We start from the raw sequence: 15,273 nt of genomic DNA, 5'->3' as shown, positions 1-15,273 counted from the left end.
GGGCAATAACAACAGGATTATAGTAGACTTGTCTTGCCTCTAATGTATGGTGAGGTGGACAGATTTTCTACTGTCTTGAGCTTCTTGTGCCACAGTTCCACACCTAAAAGAAACCTATCCTAAAAGAAACAAACAAACAAAAAAAACCCACAAAACTCTGCTTTCATTTTCTCTTCAACTATGGTACTCAAAAGGAAAATGCATGGAAGGGTGAAAGCAGTTATTGACAGACTGAAATACTCCCTAAAGAAAGTCAAGCTGCTTTCTTCTTGGGCAACAATAACTAAATATTTATCCACATAAGTATCTACCATTCTCTTCATCAGAACATAAGCTGCAAAAAGCACATATATGCGCACACACACAACACAAAAATTAATCTCCTCACATACTTTCAGTATTTTCACAGACAGATTTCAGGGCCAAGCACACAGCCAGTCATACACTGGTCTTCACTTTGGAGATGAATATTAAAACCTCTGTAACTAACCACTTTAATCCTTAAACTGCCTGTAAACTAATTAAGGCTTCTCCATTTCCTAAACACTAAAACAGACATAGGACCATCATTTAGTAATTGGAGATTTACATATTGCAAAAAAATTTCCCAGCTTGCTAAAGAACAACAGCATTTCGCCTACAGGGAGAGCCATTTATATCTGGCAAATCCCTGTTGTTACATTCCCATTTTGAGACTCCACACAACACCCTTCATACAGGTCCCCACCTGCCTTAATCCACAAACTTCTTGATTTTTCTAAAATCCTACTTCAAATGGAGTTAAATAAAAAAACTGTGATTCAAAGACTGAAAACCAATATTGAAGAAGTCAGAGAACATTTGGAATAATATGTTTAAGGCATTCTAGGTCAGAGGCACCTTTCAATAATTCCTTATTGATAATCTGTTTTAAGTGATTATCCAGTCAGGTAAAATAATGCTTTAATTTTGAATGCTCATAGAACAACTAAGCATCTACCACTGAAAAAAGCCCACTTTTCTGAAAATACAACAGAGCTGGGAAACGTTTCAGAACTCCCCTTACCCACTGTACTAAGGCTGGTCAGCAAACATTTACGGATTTACTACCACAACCTATCAAAAGGACAAGGACCATCCTGAAACATTCTCAGTGTAGGATACAGAAATACAATCCATACAGTCCAATTGCTGCTCCTTTTGATCTAAACAGCCAAAATTTCGTGGAGGAATACCACCTTCCATCTTTAAACATATATAGTACTGCAAATAGCTCTAAAACCTTGCTGTGAGAAGCGTAGTTTTGGGTAACTTTTTATTATTAACCTCATTATTGTTAACATTCAGGCTATTTAGGCATTGCCAATTATAAGCATACCTAATTGAAGCTATTATTTTAGATTTGGCAACGTGACACTGGTCAGGACACAGGATTAAAGTAGCTTTAGTGGCACTGTTCCTGCTGTTATAAACAGAGGTTCAAAAAGAAGAAAAGGATTGATTTTCTTTTCTGCACAATTCAACAGCTGCATTTCAGATACCGCTGTATCATTTGAGACAAATGGTAGAAGCCCAAGTTAATGCATTAAAACAACTTTTGTCTTCCAAGAAAATGCAGAAAAACTATCAGAATCTGAATTTCTAACTCTTAAAAAGCATGTCCTATCAATCCTCATATCTATACATTGTCAGCAGACAAATGCTAAAAATGACATGGATGCAAATGCTTCCAGGATACAGATAAATAAGAACTTGAGAAACCTTCACCATAAAGTATTTGAAGCAAGATCCTGATAAATATGGAGAGAGGAAAGAGCTTACAGTTTCCACCCCTAGCAACACAACCTTTGGTTGGAAGCATGCACTCGCAATCAGTTGCTTCCATCTGAGTCATATAAGCCTCTACCCCTTTCAAATACAGTAGTTTTGCTGTATCTGAGGATAAGTTCAATAGCTCATGCAAAATGTCAACACGTAAAGTATATTAAACCACTTTCTCATTGATATATGCTAATATGATCACCAAAAAATTTTAACTGCATTTTCTGTCCTGAGTTTCTATTAAGTCTACTTCAAGTTCAATCCAGTACCAGTTCAAATGCCTTATCTTCAAATACGCTAAGTATAAGCTGCAATATATCTTAGGTTCTGGAATAAAACCTGTATTTTACAACCCTTCTGTTAGTATAAAGGTGCATAGTAACTAGAGAAAAAGGACATCTACAGCTTTCTAGGACAGCAAAATGTGGGATGAAAGAACAAAGTCTTAGAGAAACCAGAGGTCATCTCAGATCTCACCACCTTCTGTTTCAACTGTGGAGCTCATTTCTCTAAAACATATCTATTTAAACAAGCTATTTGGCAACTACGAAACTAATAAAGCCTGGTTACCTATGAGCTCGTATTCCTTTGCCTCATTCACCAGAGCAGATGCAAACCTTAAAGTGCTACGTAACATACCTACTATGCAAGAGACAAGAAATGCCAGATCTCACCTGGACCTACACATGGTTATGAGGTTCCCTGTAACACACATGACACCTGGTCACCTGCTTGCTGTCAAACAGAGTATCTAATGACTGAAATTTCTCACAAGCTCAATTTGAGATAATTGCATATAGGACAGAACAGTTATGGACCACTAAAATGGTCAACAATTGAGGATTCTAGACCGCAAAGGTTTATAAAAATTCAAAAGAAGGGCAGGTGTGTTCAGTAACAGTATTATCAAAAAAATAAAGAACTAACATCTAAGGTGTAATCATCAACAGTTTGATTTCCTGAGTTGCTGAGGATGGTGGGGGAAAGCAAAAGAGAACATTAACATCTTTCAGTTAGGAAGTAAAGACAGACAGCAGTTGTGTAGTTAAAAGATGGACAACAGAGGTTGCTGCTGGGAACACTGACTGTTACGAAGTAGGAAATAGCAGGAAGACAGTAATTCAGACAGGGTGGGTAAGTAAAACATGATAGTTATTACATGGAAAAAGATTAAAATACACTATATCAGTATTATCTTGAACAGCCTCCCCATGATTTTCCTTTTCAGACAGTATATGCTGCTTTAAAGAACAGAAAGATCTGAGGGTACCCCCTCACATAGAGTTTTCCAGGCACATAGATGACAAGATTTCACTTTCTTTAAAAATGAGTTTTGTTTCTAACTGGAGTATCATTCAATCACAGTTTTCTATATGGCACTGCATTTCTTAATGATACCACTGTGCTCCTCCCAGCAATTTAAATTTACACTGTTTAGAATATAAACTTAAAAACACAATGCTCTAAGTTTAACAAAAATCTTTTTATTTTCTTTTAAATATTCTATGCAACTACTGAGAACTTAAAGAGAAACAGTACATTTAGTGTCTGGAATGGCAGTTTCTTACACCAGGAGAATATTAACCTTTAATCCTTGAAATCATTAAAGAAATGTTTGTAGAAATATTTTTAGCCTCTTTATCTGGTCAAAGTACTGGAAGTTAAGTCGTGTCTGTACAAACCAATCATTTCACCAGCAGTTTTATATTTCTTTAAAGCCTCATATAAAAAGCACCTGCTTAAAGTGAGTAATGGAGTTTTATATTCATTGCACTTAGGAACAGCGTATGTAACCTATTCCGTTTTCCTCCCTTGTGGAATATATTTCAGCTTATATTGCACAGCACATTACCGATGTGTATAAAGACTCTCTGATCAGCAATTTGGACTGCAGACAGCAACCTGCATGAGTACACTTTTTTCCCCTGCCTAAATACAGTATCCACTTGATTCACCAACACAAATTAAAACCATCCTTTAAATATGATGATCTCACCTTCACAGTGAATACATGAAGCCCATACATGCTAACACCATAACAATGTCAGGCTACAATCTACAGCATATACACTGCACAACCAACAAGCAATACACGTGCTGTCAGCATTATAAAAAAAGAAGCTTATATATAATCTTCTCTGGCTAAAGAATACAAAATCTCCATTAGCATGATTAATTTCTGAGAGGTTAAAAATCTTCCTGTCTATTAAGATACAAAAAAGAAGAAAAACCAAATGCAAGGGAAGTCCTGTAACATAGCATATATTACGGACACAATTTAATCTTGGAATTAGCATTTTGTCAAAAGAAAGCATGAAAAAGGGTACTTCCACACTATAGCTTATTAAAGCACATGCTTGTGACATACTTCTTTATAGTTGAGAAATTTAAGGAATTCCTTAACTCAACCTCAGCATAAGGTTTCCCTTCAGAGTTATTTACTACTGTATTTTGATAAAAGTATAAACTTGCAATAGCCTAACAATAGTGTTCTTCAATTATAACAACATTCATATTGGACTCAAGTATGTAATGTAGGCATGACCACGTTATAAAAAGAACATACTACTTTTAAGTAAGCTCCTGTTTTTCATTTAAAAAAACCCCTGAACTTTGACAGGACTATTTAAATAATTTCTGTAAATACTTCTGCACAATTAACCAGAATCATACAACTGTATTCATGAATTCATTGTAATATGTATTACCATATTATGCACAGAAAGCCCAATTATTTCAATGTATTTCAAACAGTGTCCTTAGCAGACTGATTTATCGTCTACGCACAGAATCATACCTTCACAAAAGCAGCTGCTACCTTAAAGTAGACAGTTACTCTTTGCATCTTCTCCCATCCACTTCTCTTTAAGTTGCTAAGTTTTAAACAACGTGGAAAATAAATTTGCCAGAACAACTTAAACTAAGCATAGAATTACCCGTCAATATTATTGCACGTAAGTACTTACTCACTGAACTAAACAGGAAGGAGGACTATATTACATTAGCTTGATTAGTACCTCATGGAATGCTGCAGAAGAAGTTTTGAGGTCAAGGCAAGTTTACAGAGCCCATGAGAAGTAGAAGGAATAGATATTCTATAGTCATACATTTGAAGAAGTAATATCTGTGATTGGGGAAGTAGTTTTCTAACTTACTGTAATTAGGTTAGCACTACAGTAAGCATGTTTGTTATAAATTTTAACTCTGATATACTTCATACAATAAATCTTGATAAATCTACCCAATATTAAAATATGGGAGGAAGAGAGGGCTTCAAAGTTAAAATGAAATCCTGATAAATCTTCACAGTATCTTAAAATGATATCCAAAGGAGAATTTGAAAACTAAAAAAAAAAATTAACTTTTTAATACAGAGGAACATTACTATGAACTTACTTTTTACAATGCTGGTTTTTTTGCCAATTAGATGTCCTTACCTAAATTTCAAATATGTACTGAATGTCCTTATAGGAATTATAGCTCAGCTTAGTTTATAAAAAGGAGGCCTATATGAATGCCAGTTGTATGCTTTTCAACAGAAGGATGTAAACTTATTTAGCAGTGTTTTTCTCTTTCATCTTATCTCTAGTTTCTGTGTAGATTTATAATGCTCATTGTTTCCAATTTTAACAAATCACCTAATGGCAGAAAGGAAAATATGTTAACCTTGGAATTATTTGCAGTTGTAGAAATCCCTTTTGTCTGGCTCATGCAAGGCCTGCAATCTGTTTTAAACACAGATTGTCTGTCTTTTGTCTGACAGCCACCAAGCTGCACAAATTACTTTCTGCCTGTTCACCTGTTTGCAGCTGTGTCTGTAAGCTAAGGATTCTGTAGTTTGACTTGAGCAACCACTCCAGGATTGATGACATGTGCTGCTGATAAACTGAGCAATTTGAAGAAATTACTGGCTAAACTTATTGAAAGACATCTGTGCATGAGCTGAGAACTAGAAGCCTTCAATTGTGTGTTTGCAACCTGCAGTGCCGGCAATCTGTTTGAAGTGATACTCTTCTATAACAGAGCTGGCCCTGACACAAAATAAGTAAAGCATCTTTGCAACATATTTCCTCACACACCAATAGAATTCTGCTCTTTTGGTCTTAAATATACTTCCTAAATAGAGGATATAACAACAATTAAGACTTCCTGTACTCATCTAGCAGAAGTAACTTCTTTTGAAGTGTTTCCATTTTTCACTCAGATTTGGCTTTTTCTGTATTCTTTCTCAGCCTTCTCCGCTATATAGACTAGCTCTCAGCAGTTGATGGTAGTATGAGCATCCCACAGGCACACTTACTCTTTTATGTTAGCCAAGAAGACATGCCTTTGCAGTATTACGGGTGTATAGCTCAACTCTTCCTTCCACTTGCAATACGTCATTACGTCTTCAGCTAACTAATATTAACACCTGAAACTTCTGCTCTAAAGTTTAGTAATCAAGAAATTGTATTTCCAAACCTTGTGAATCTGGATAATGTTTGAGCTTCTGGGGGATGTTTGCAGACATTAATTTTAAGCTCAGGAAGCCCAAGACTGCTATCTCAGGGTAAGCGTGTGCATGCACATGTGTGTACGTATGAAATTCTTTAGGTTTATAAAAGCTCCACCAGACTGGTGAGCTGTGTGTGATGGCTAGTCGTTTCTAAGCTGTACATCACATTTAGCAAAATAAATTCCTAAGTCATTTGGGACACATTCTATAGTGATATACTTCAATGTCGCTCCCATTTCCTTTGTTCTTACACATTCAGCATAAATGTGTTTCAAGTATACATCGTGACAGAGTAAGTCAAAGCAGAATTCTACACATCTTCAAATGTTTTAGTAGCCCAGAATAACCAACAAATTAAAAACAGCACTAAAATAGCTTGATACAGTAATGAGGAAAAAAAATGTAATTGAAGTGTGTTAAGCCTAAAAATGTAACTAAGTGCTTAAAGAACTTCCAAAGTGAGTAGTCAGAAGCACAGAAACTGTCCGCTTTCACATCTGCACATTAACCCTCTCCCATCCAAGCCCTCCTTTTATGCATTTAAAAAGTATTAAGTATGCTGTACTTAAGTATTTGCAGTGAACCATCAAACAAACTATTCATTTCACCTTGTTGCCTTTGCAACTAGTTCATACTAAAAGTCAAGGTACTAAAATGATCAAACAATCAAGACTTGTATCTGTGCTATTTGTTAGTTTTACAGCAAATGAAATTAGTGCTTCCATTTTAATTTCCTGAGTATTTGAAGGCAAATATTACCTTTAAAAGTATCTTCACAAACAAGATATACTAACACTGACAGTTTTGAAAATACATATCATATTTGATGAAAAATTACCGCTGTGCTTAAACACATTTGAAAATAGGAAAGCAAAGCTTTCAAGTTAAGTAGCTATATAAACTGGGCTTTCACATTTCAGAACCAATAAACTGGATTCAACACAGAACTGAAGTGACCTCCCGGAAAAAAGAATATATAGTATAGTGTATGTGCATACAATAAATCAAGTCCTGATTATGTGCAGCTAATAACTATACATCACTAATAATAAAACCCTTAAGATACTGTGCTATAGCAGATATCTAAGTAAATACAGTACGTTTTTATCTTTACCCTCTATGCATATTGTGAGTTTGAGCATTTTTAATGTCAGCTTTTATTTTAAAAGAGCTAAGTCGTGAGAACATTCTTATGTACCACTTCATAACTCTGACACCAAGTATGTATAAAAAGATTAGCCTTTATTTGGTATAAAATCAGTTGGCAGTTTTACATCTGTGCAATGCAACATAAATACCCCAGCTGGCATCTCAAGCTCACACACATATGGACTTCAAAACAGAAACTTCCTTATTTGCAGCACTGCCAGGGTAATTTTGTATACTCTGCATACTACAGCTATTTGTCAGGCCTCTGCAGGTGTGCACTGCACATAAACACACAGCTGTAGTCTAGCAAGCCAAGTGTTCCATCAAACACATAAAGGGAGACCTCAGCAGCTGGATTAGTCATCCCTGCAACAGGTCCAGGGAGAACAATATGGGTTAGTATTTTTGGAAAAGCATGGATGGTAAATTTATGATTATGCTGGCCTTACCAAATAACTGCTGGATTGTGTCATTTTTATGCAATGTCTACTTATTAAAGTTTTTGTTAGAATGGCTGGAACAGACTGAATATTTTTTAGTTTTTAATATAAACAATAAGGTAGTTTATGTATAAAATAGTTTATTAAGTGCAAAATGTTAATAGGTTTTCATGCTAGTGGTTGGTTTTTGACAGATGTTACAATTATTTGCATTGGCTTTAACAGACAAATCACTGGAATCAATTATAGTTAGTATATCATAAAGTTTCTTACTAGTTATATATTATACTTTGTCACATTTACTATAACTACATAGCATTTTTCTATCTCTATGTTTTTTTCTCCAACTGCTTAGATCACAGGTGAATTCCTAAAAACACTTGACAAAAAGAAGTGCAGAATAAACACTTTACTGTAACTTCCTTGCTTGTTTAAAGTATGATTTTAATGTTTTTAAAAAAAAAACAATAAAAATTACTCTCTCTCAGAACTCTTTGGAAGACACTAGCATCCACAGAGTTTCATGGTGGTCATACAGACGTTAAAAATATTTTAATCAACCGGAAAAAGCAGTTAGCCTAATTTTATGCAAATTTTCTTTAAGAAACTTCATATGTCAAAAGCAAGAATAAAATGAATCAATAAGAAAATGAATAAAAATTTTAAAACAATTTGCCACCTATTTATCCAGAATGTTCAGTGTATGATAAGTGTTTTAGCATTTAAAAATTGCCTCAGAAAAGATGAAAAAATATGAACACGATCAGGACAAAACCTAGATGCATTTTATCCGTTAAACTCTGAGTTCAAATAATGTGCAGGCGCATGTACTTGCTTGTCTTTGGTGTTTATTAAGAATTACAAAAGTTTACCAGATCTTACTCATAGCTCTCTTTTCTGAAGATGACATATTTACACACTCATAACAGCTCTTTCAGATTTCATGTGCTGGGGGGAAGAAGTCAATTTAACACATCAGTAGGGCGGACATTGACGAGCACTGAGAGCGTTACCACTTTTTTCCTTGCATACAGCAGTACTTGGCAGCAACCTGGGAACACTGTGAGCAGGAATCTATTCCCAACTGCCTCTTCTTCATTAAGTTAATTTCATGATTTCAAGAAAGATGCAAAGGGGCTTCCTAAAAGTCACTTTCTTAAGCATGACCTAATGACATTTCAAGACCATGTATCTGTCATCCACCAGGCATATAACTATTGGTGGCTCAGTAATGTACATAAAGGTTATGTTAACATTATGGTAACGTAAGATCTAATCATATAGAATTACTGATAGGTAACTAACAATCACATAGTGATTTCCTCATGTGGTATAAATGTAGCTGTTCTTTTAAGCCCAACAGGTTGTAGTAAATGCAGAAAAGGCACAAGTGGCACCAGAGACAGAGACGAACAACACTCAGCCATGCTCAGTATGACAGCCACTAAAACATGTCATAACAAAATCAAAGAAACACTTCAAAACAAAAAGAAAAGGATATTTAGAATATAGGGAAAATGGAGATTGCAAAGTTAATTATTCCTTTTATGCAAACAACTCTATCTTTCTGAATCAAAACAAAAAATCTATAATTTCAGGGATACATATTTTGCACCCATCTTGGATCTACAGCCTACAAAAGGAAACATAAAGCTTTAACCATGGAATTACTCTTTTCTGGTAAACTGAAGACACAGTCCATATCGAAGATATAAGAATAAATAGAATAGGGCAGAACAGACTGATGGTTTGAGGGCAAAGTTGTCAAGATTTAATGGCATATTATACCACCAATAAACAATCATATTTAAAAGAAAAAAATAATTGTTTTATTAAAATGATCTACCGTCATATAAGAGCTCCCAAGAAATCAGTAGGCCCTACTTCAGAAAAAAACTAAAACATCTTTCTTGAAAAACAATTAAGATGATCACAGTATTATAAAGCAAAATAATGTGATCTCCATAAAACTGTAAAACTGTGCCTTTCCAAACTACTAGCCCTCTTGGCAAAAGTCTGAATTTTCAGGAAAAATTCAAGAAAGTGTTTCTGCGAATATTACAAGAAAATTTTAAAAGAGGCATTAGCGGTCATAAGTGTTAATCAAAACAATGCAGTGAACTATAAGAGAATAGAAATTAGAGAGGGGGAAAGAGGGAGCAAGGAGAAGGGTGAGGGGCATTGGTTTCCCTGGGCATTACAGTGATACAATGGATTATACATGAATTTATCCATCAGAAACTTGTGTTCAAATCCTGGTTTTGGCAGGTATTTCCTACCCGACCTCAAGAAAAACATTCAACTTCTGGGCATTAATTTCTCTAGAGAAATACAAAGTCTTACAGAGGCATTTATTTATTAAATATGGGAGGATTCATGTTTTGTAATAATTTTATTAATATCATACAAAATTTATCACTACACAATTAACACAGAACTATTACAGTGTTGCTGTTATATATGTAGATCTAAAAAGTTTTCTACTTGTGCACAGAAACAATCTTAAGCTTGCTGTTACTGGACAATCCTCTGGATTAACTGAACACCACAATAATTGCTGTGTTATACATCAGCTCCACTGCTGCCAAGTCACTCAGATTCAGCCTTTCCAGAAGTAAAGTTTCAACATCACCTATGAAAATGATGGACCCAAGCACACATGCCACTAAGAGTATGATCATATTTTGGTACTACAAATGCATGGTGTTCCAAGTGTCCATTACTGGGGGTGGCAGGTGGAATGTCCTAGTAAGAAACAGAAGACAAGGAAGGAGAGCCCTGAACACTCTCATAGTAGTAGGGCTCCACAAAAGGGAAAGTCCTACAGAAGCCAGCAGAACATCAGGACCTACTTCCCTGACCAGACTAAATATGGAACTTGGCTTGGCCTTGTTGTAAGTATGGATCTGAATCTGGCCTGAGCTCTCTGAGACAACCCTTTCCTATTTAATTAAAAACAAACAAACAAACAAAAAAAACATCTAGGCACGTCATGATGCAAGTTTCCCTTAGCCCATTCCTATACCCTGAGGAACTGCATTCCAGTACAATTAAATCAAGCTGTAGACCTTCTTCTCTGTGTAGAGAGCTCAGGCAAGTGAAGTACTTTCAACAAAAGGTCCTCTCTGGGAAGAAAAATGAACTTATTTGAGCTAACTGATGGGGAAACACAGATCTTATTCTAATGATAAAAGATATACCTATACAGCTAGAACGCAGGCATTTTTTTGCCTACACAAGTTAAACAGTGTTCAGAATTTCTTCACAATCAAGTCATGTACACTTTTGCTTTCTTTTAATTTTAAAACTCGAATTCAAAATTTGTCTGCCTTAGCTGGCTGGGATTTTAGGCACAGTCATATTATGTATGTCTTAATCAGATCCTGCCTAACACTGTATCAAACCCTTCTGGAATAAAGCAAATAAAAAAATCCAGGAGAAAAGAGACATTGCTGAACTTCTACATTTTCTGCTGCAGATAGCATGCCTTTTTGTTTATCAAATTAATAAAAGTTAAAGCATATAAGACCCCCACTTGGGAACTACTCAAGAATGTTGATGAACAAGAGCAATGCTGAATAAGAGCATTTCACGTCTCCAAAATTTTTATTCATTCATTGAGGCCTAACACTTAAGACATCCCTGCACAATGTTAAGCCAGCAGACCTCAATAATTTAGTGAAGTATATCCATCTTGCCTACCACAGGAAAACTACAAGTTATTGCTGAAACAAACAAAATGGCTTGCAGCTAAGTTAATCCATGGATACAACATATTAAAGAAGAGAACCCATAAAAAACTACTGGAAGGATGCAATAGTTTCCTAAATTAAAGTTTGAGTCTCATCAGTGACTTTTAAATTTTAGAACACACCTTCACTAACATATTTAATGTTCTGTAAAAAAAAGAAAATATTGTCCCTGTTCAAAAAGCCTATCAACTGAAAAAGGGACAAAACCATGGTGGGATATGCAGATATATATTCCATTTATACAAATGGATACAAATTCAAAAGTAGTAAAAAAGATTTTATAGTACAGAGAAACAGGGAAGAACTGCAAAACATTCTGTAATTTTGATCTTTATTCTATTTATATCTTTCCCTGGTAAACATTACAATTAAATAGCCACCCATCATCTTAAAATGCTTAAGAAATGCATATTGACTGTATCTCCACAACATTTTAAAAACTGGGCAAAACCTAAATTGATAAAGAACTTCCTATATTGAGAACTACACTGTTGCCTAAACAGCTGAAGCAACATTTTCAAACTGTAACCAATTCCAGACCCCTTTGGGCATCACACAGACCATGCTTACTTCTCTCTCCATTCCTACCTCCACTTTTTCCCCATTTTTCTTAAAATACAAGCTATTTTATAGGGTGACTGTAATATGATACTATGAACATTGCTGATTGCAGTTAGAAACAGACCCTTCTAATCCAGCTGCTCTCCACTTCAACAAATGCCATTTAAAAGCTACTTCATAAAAACATTATTGCTTCATACTTAAAAGACATTAAGTCAAGATTTTGGAAATTCCATTCACTTGATTATATCAGCAAGTGCACTATATGTTAGATTTATCATTAAAGCAAAATCCATGAGAACTGTTTTCCAGACTTTAGTTAATGCTCTTATGACACATTTGGCCAATGAAAAGGGATGAAAAACAGTAGTGCTTTGAAGCAATAGCCAGTAAATGCCGCTGTGGTTTACCAAGAGTGGGATGCACAACATATTAGACCACGGTTAATGAAATTAAACCATTTCTTATGTTTTTTCAATATGTCCTGTATTACTTGTTTGGAAACTACACAACTGCTTCATCTTTGAGATTTTACTTTTTTCTGTAGTAAATTTTATCTCCGACATCTACGGTAATTAAATCAGTAAGCGACTACCACTGTTTTGTATTTTATAATACTATTTGAGGCAAAATAACTCAATAAATAAACTGCATGATCTTTTTTGTTTCCACGTAAAAATGAAATTTTAACTTTATGTTCCTTATTGAAAGATCCTGGGAAAAGATTACTGTGAGGAAAACAGGATGAATTATTTGCATACTACCTACTTGTATAAGATGTTCATTGATAAGTAGTTTCCTTCCATAATATGCCCATGAAATGTGGATTTAATGTAATACTTTCTTTACACAGTTTGACAGAAAAAATCCTCCTGGCAGATATTTTGGTGCAGTAGATTTTTAAAGATATAACTCCAGTCTTCATGTACAATTTCTTCAACAAAGCAGTGAAGTGGCTTATTTACCAAAGTAAAACACTATTTGTCCTCTACTCTTCTGAAGCCTTGAAGGACCCAAACAGATAATTAATTTTCAAAACCCATTTACTTCTCTGTCATTTTTAAGTATTTACACACTAATTATAAATCTATGGTTAAAGCCCAGCTAAATTAAGTACTTAAAGAGGACTACGTGTCTTCATTATACAACAATATATTGTATATTCTCCTACTTATATCAATAAATCTATGAAAACAGTATTTTTTCTCAGAATTTGAGACAGAGAGTTCAAAGGTGAAAATTAATTTCTTTCTAGCAGTCCAACCAGCTGTTGTCTCAAGCAAAGAACTCAGTTCTCTTAAGTCCTTCAAGCTTTCCCAATGAAGTTCTTCACACACTGTATTTTAACAAGTTAATTTATGACTAAGCAGTGTTAACTAATAAACTTTTCCAATTACAATAATTAGTTAGCAGTAAACTGAGGGACAGTCAATAGTTCAGGTCATTTTTACACACTGTCACTTTAAGAAGCTACTACTATTCTTCCCCAGGGACTATCAAGCTGCAATTTTGCTAGTTATAGACATCAGAATAGTGAGAAGATATGTGAGAGATTAGCCATGAAATACCATCAAAAACAATATCTTAGAGAAAAGGCAAATGGCAACAGCCCTTCTCCTACCCCAAATCAGAAGAGCTACTGTCTTCAGTTTGCTACTCAGAAACACTTTACTAAATATTGGAAAAACACCAATATAAAAATTAGAACTCTCCTTTGGGGGGGGGAGGTAGATATTGGACCTTCCAATAAACAGAACATATTTTGACACAAATTGCTTTTTCCAGATAAAAACATTAAAAAGTCAAAAGTGGAGCCCTCAATGCAACTTCCAATATTGAGACTATAATTTCTGTATCTATAAAAACAGAAGTCTCCTAAAGAGAAATAAAATGAGATAATTATTGTGCTTAATAGAAAACTGTCTTTATTAGCAGAAGTGTTGAATAACATGGTCTTTAATGCAAGTTAGACTGCACACCAAAGTGGCAGTGAAGCTCAGATCACATACCCTCATTTCCATAATCATTTTCACATGTCTAGAATGCATTAAATACAGTACCATCTTAAAAATGAAAAGCAGACATTGCTTTGAAAATTAATTCAACATTTAGCATGTCACACTCAGAAAAGATCTCCTCCTTTTATAACTCAGAAAAATTGGAACATAATAAATAACTATAAGGATGTTTATTATTTCATTTGCCTTAATTCTGTCCTATAGGCACAAGCATACACTACAGTTGTGGAAAGATGGCATTTGTGCTTAGAACACTGTATTCTAACAATGTAATCCATAAGTCTTTCTCTGAAAATAAACACATACAGAACCTAAAAAACAAAACAAAACAAAACACCACACAACATGGAACCTTCTTTAGCATGCATTTCACATACCTCACGTTAACTACTCCTGCTGACAGACTTTGATCTCAATAGTCTCCATTCACTTCCCAGAAAGAAACACACACACACCACAAAACATTTCTTCTTAGCAGATTCTTTCCCCACAAACAAAAATTTAAGCCTACCCTTAATGTATATACATATCTTGAATCCACATATGCTAGCATTGCAGAAGTTAGAGCTAAGGGGTCCATGCAAGAATGCTAATTAGGAATTGCTGTGAATATTGCTTCTCTTTATGCTGACTTTAGAAGAGAATCAAATTCTTCCCTACAGTCTGTATCTGGGTTATTCATACTCAAGTTAATTCTCATGTTAATTTAGCTCTAAGGGCAATTGCTTATGGAACAAAACTAAAATTACTGCGTCTGTAACAGCAGTATTGTTGCTCATTTGTAATTATTATTTCCAGAAGCAAGCCCGTGGTTCTTCTCACCATAGCAAACTGAGTTCAACTATTAAACCCTTCACTGTGAAGAACTTGATTATCTCTTCTGGATAAACAGGACGACTTGTGAGAAGTGACCAAAGAATTAATAATAGGCAAGTAGAGCTAAGCGACATTCTCCCTGAAGATCACACCAAAAAATATGTTAAATTAGCTTTAACTTCCATCTTCTTTCAGGACTTTTCATTATGCTGCTGCAACAAATTCAGAAGTTTCACGTATGG

The 15,273-nt window shown here is 34.8% G+C and overlaps 1 protein-coding gene across 11 annotated transcripts in view; it reads right to left on the bottom strand.

Moving 5' to 3' along the window:
* VPS13B (vacuolar protein sorting 13 homolog B) overlaps positions 1 to 15,273 on the bottom strand; it is a 488,999-nt gene that overhangs the window by 335,503 nt on the left and 138,223 nt on the right. The gene's annotated exons all lie outside the window — the stretch shown is intronic.

The sequence above is a fragment of the Buteo buteo genome, chromosome 3, assembly GCF_964188355.1.
Source record: "Buteo buteo chromosome 3, bButBut1.hap1.1, whole genome shotgun sequence".
Taxonomy (NCBI): Eukaryota; Metazoa; Chordata; class Aves; order Accipitriformes; family Accipitridae; genus Buteo; species Buteo buteo.
The sequence above is the reverse complement of the archived record's forward strand: the minus strand, read 5'-3'. Positions and strand labels throughout refer to the sequence as shown.